The sequence below is a fragment of the Haemaphysalis longicornis genome, unplaced genomic scaffold (genome assembly GCF_048455015.1).
Source record: "Haemaphysalis longicornis isolate Haplotype H1 unplaced genomic scaffold, Haemaphysalis longicornis Haplotype H1 scaffold_5, whole genome shotgun sequence".
In the NCBI taxonomy this organism is placed as follows: domain Eukaryota; kingdom Metazoa; phylum Arthropoda; class Arachnida; order Ixodida; family Ixodidae; genus Haemaphysalis; species Haemaphysalis longicornis.
Window position 1 is genome coordinate 128,995,900 of NW_027526385.1, and position 4,161 is coordinate 129,000,060.

Genomic DNA, 4,161 nt, shown 5'->3' on the forward strand with positions numbered 1-4,161 from the left:
ACTTCAAAATAATGAATGCCGGCTGTTTATGACAAATCTACCTTTGTGCTCAGTAATGTACAGAGGCTAGGTCTCATACGATGTAAATGAGGTAAGTATTATGTAGTCTTGAGTTTCTCTCACAACGTAGACATGAAAATGTTGATCAAAGCAAATAGTCTCAAGACATCTTGCACTTATCACAAGCACTCTGTTCACAAAAAATATTTCACTCACTTGTACAAACTGTGGAAGGTTATCTTCTGGAGTGCTTTCGTGAAGACAGCAACCTACCCTGTACACCCTGCCTGAAATGCTCAAAGTGGTTGCAGTAAATATGTTTGTGAATTCAAGGTTATTCACAAAAATGAACTCCTTAACGGCTTCAGGAAGGTGGTCGGAAAGTACACGGCGACAGTGAGTTTTGCTAGGAATAGATTTATCCTCACTACCGATAAAAGCAAAACATTGTAGGAACTGATGCCTCACTGCAAGAGTGTGGGAAAGGTTTTTCCGGTTGCGGACCTTGTGAGCGATATCTTTAAAATACTGATGTTTTGCTTCAAATCTCATCGCCTACACGTGGCTCAGAGGCCCGAATTTCTCTATGCATGAAGGGTAGTGAATCATGTAATGCATTTTGCAAGGAATTGAAGAAAATTTAAACACACGTTTAAAATCCAAAAATAAGTGAATTAAGCGATGCAAGTAGGCGATGTGGGACACTGGAATCTTGTGGCTCATGACAATGTCTACGATTTCTCTTAGAAGTAGGTAGAGCCTCCACTCTTCACTTTCTAACGGAATGCAATCACCAACAAAAAGAGCGAGGTGCCGGACGAGACAAAAAGCTTCTGTTGCAGATGCTTTCAGAGCACCTTTTTGTTGCAGAAATGTTTCGCCAATAGGCTCTGGTTTATTCCTCGAATCATTGAAGTCATATTTCCACTCCGAAATGCTGCTGTTTAGGTCATCAAGAGAAAACAGACCTTGCCTAAATAACGATGAAATAATCTTCTTCATAACAAACGGAATCACACCTTCATGCAAGTCGTGAATTACATCTGGTGGAAGATTTTGCGTAGGATTGAATCCATGGCATGTAAGGGCACAGGGTTCCTTAACACCGTAAAGTGCGACAGTAGGAAGGCCAGCTTTTAACATGTTAAGGTGGTGTTGATGCCCTTCGGGAGTGCGCAGCACAAAGTCCCTTTCGAGGTGTTTGTGGTTGATTTCACTTTTTACGGCCATACAAAACCTGCAGATTCTTCCCTTGCTAAGTGAGGATTTGAAACCTCCTAATCTGTGGCTGGATAAGTTGTCGCCTGTGAATGCTAAAACGGATCCTTTGAATAGTTTTTCATTGACAACTATGCCTTCATCTGCCAGTCTCTTTAAATCCGCATTTAGGGGTTCCAGAATTTTTGATATTCCGAAGGTGCTGATGTGCTTGTTCCTAACAACTAGCACCAGGAGAATGTCTGACAGAGCCGAGAGGTATTTCACATAGAAATTCATCAATAAAAATACACAGCGGTCATTTTATGTTTTCCGCGCTTGCAGCCCAGGGGGTTAGCCACTTCAAACTAGTCACTGTACAATTGAAGGCACAGCTTATTTGTATCACCTGCAAAGTATGTATGATTACGAAATGCATGGCCATCAAATGCTGAGCACATGTAGCCGTCTTCCTTGGGGAATGTATTAAACTCTTCTGTTGAATGTTGCAGAATTTCTCTGAGCACTTCACACAGTGGGACATACTCCATGCAGTCAGCACCTTGAAGCACTACAGTGCGAGATTCTACAAGGGGAAAGTACGTGCGCCAGTAATCTTCCCTACCTGATTTTGTAATTAGTTGATCTAACTGGCTGCTCAATGTGTCTCGCATGCTGCCACTTACATCAACGGTAGAAAAAAAGCTGCTCATCGCCAAGAACCGTTTTAACGTAAGAAGTGACATCATTGGCTATTTCATTAACAGTGGCTTCTGGAAGCCTTTTTCCCTCCTTGCACTTGAGCAGAAGAACTGCCAACTGGTGGGCGTTGTCTATTAAATACTGCCAGAGTCTGTCTTCTCAACCACTGGCTGACTTTCTGGTTCACTTTCTTCTGGGAGCCACTCACATTGAAGTCCACTCGAGGAACCTTCTTGTCTGCCTGTCTGCACATTCAACCTTTGGAGCGTTCCGTTGTGGAGCACGTCTGCATGTTTTCGGTAGACATGCCTCTTGTATGCGAAGAACTGCTGAAAAGTTTTCATGCATCCACGCAGGCCGCATATCCAATTTCTCTCGTGCCCGTGCACCGAACGAAGGTGTGTGAAGAGGGCTTTAGGAGAAGTCCGGTGAAGGGCACACCTTGGGCAGCAAAAATGACGGACGCCTGACATCTGAAATGGTCATGTTTTAATAATATATTTCTTTTGTGACCAACGCAAGCAAAAACAAAAACGTTAAGAATGTGATCAGTAAAAAATACACGGAAAATCGCTTTCTACTAACAAATAACTCCAATAACGTTTTGCGATCTATATAATCCAAAAACTTGTGGGAAAAGTGAAGACTGTGTGAACCAAATGCTGGTGCATCCCACCTTATACAATGCTTCAGTGCTTATAATAAATGTTGGTGCATGCACAAATCAATATCAAATAATAATCAAACAGTGACGCAAGAAGAATTTGGCCAGTTGCTGCACTTCGCAGCACACAACAGTGAACACACATGACAAAGAGCGGAGACACACACGACAGCAGTGTATTGACTGCGCTCTGCCGCCGGATAATGATCGCTGCCGCTATGACGACACTATAAACCCAACCTCTACTATAAAGTTTCCCTTCTTATTCTAACCCATTCTCGTTTTTCTTAAATACTCCCCTGCCCAGTACCAGTCGCATGCTGGTACACCCAATGCCGTGGTACAATGATATATACAGCACGAGCTTCCCTTCTCTCTTCCTATTCGGTCAATGCACATCATTACAAAAGAAGTGTGGGACACGCTCCTGCATTTTGTCCCAACCGACAATTTTGTCCCTCACATTTTCCTACCAATACTCACGATTTTTCATAGCTTCACAGTACTTTTGAGGAAGTCTGGCGCTATGGCAAGAGACCCAGGACTTTTTCAAGGAATATTTTGTTAAAAATCTACGAAAACCACAACAACACAAAGACAAGTGTCTCAAAGCTACTGGGCATGCACCCAAAAGTGTGCAGAAAATGCCGAAGGTTCATATATAGAAAATTTATTTTCTTACCGTTCGCAAATTTAAAAAAAAATTGAAGCAAAACCAGAGCGATGTGCACTTCTCAACGTCGTTTCATAAGTCCTTCAGAGTCAGCTTGAGGTTTCATGGCCAGCTTGAGCAGTCCCGGTGTGCTGATGATTCCAAAAATACACAAAGTTTGTCACTACAAAAAAAAAGCTCACTTGACTCATCTAAGCTTAGCTTCCATTGAAAAGGCGCAAAATACTTGTTCTGTATCACGAACCGCAAATGCACCTATATGTAGCAAATACGTAGCAAATATGTAGCAAATACAAATAATTATACAAATACAAATTTGTATTTATGTAGCAAATACAAATAATGAAGCCTATATGCGAGGCACTTTCCTTTACTGGCCGATTCATATAGCCATTAGGTAATTAAAGCTGCGTCATGTGTTTAAAGCACACGGGAATCTTGGCTTGCAACTGGCAGGGAGAATAGAAGCCATTAACGGAGTCTCGTCAGTCTTCACAAATCTGGCGCAATTTCGGTCAGATTAGTGAAGTTAAATGTAACCCGTATAACACACAAAATTGGTATTGCACGTACACTGTCCCCATTGCAATGCACGAGTCAAAGATTCCGTGACACGAGGGCTCTTCGATTTTCCGTCCCGGACTCGCCGCAAGCTCCCCGGAAACCCAACCGGCATTCATTTCATGTATATCGGTATGGCGCGGAGAACCTATCCTTGGTGAGACCGGGACTGTAAATCAAACAACCCTACACTTAGGCTGAAATCTGTGCTTGAGACATTCCTTGTTCTATGAACCATTTAATTGAATTGCAGAAATTGACTGCGTCTAGATGTAACTTTAATGAATTATTTACCTGAAGGTGTGTTGTCATCAACCAGTCACTTATCAGAGAGGAAGTATAAACGGGACACCATAAAGTTGGC

General features: G+C 42.3%; 1 pseudogene; it reads right to left on the reverse strand.

Annotated features, from left to right (window-relative positions):
* Positions 1-219: 219 nt before the first annotated feature.
* Positions 220-3,916, reverse strand: LOC144139889 (uncharacterized; annotated as a pseudogene).
* Between the last annotated feature and the right edge of the window lie 245 nt (positions 3,917-4,161).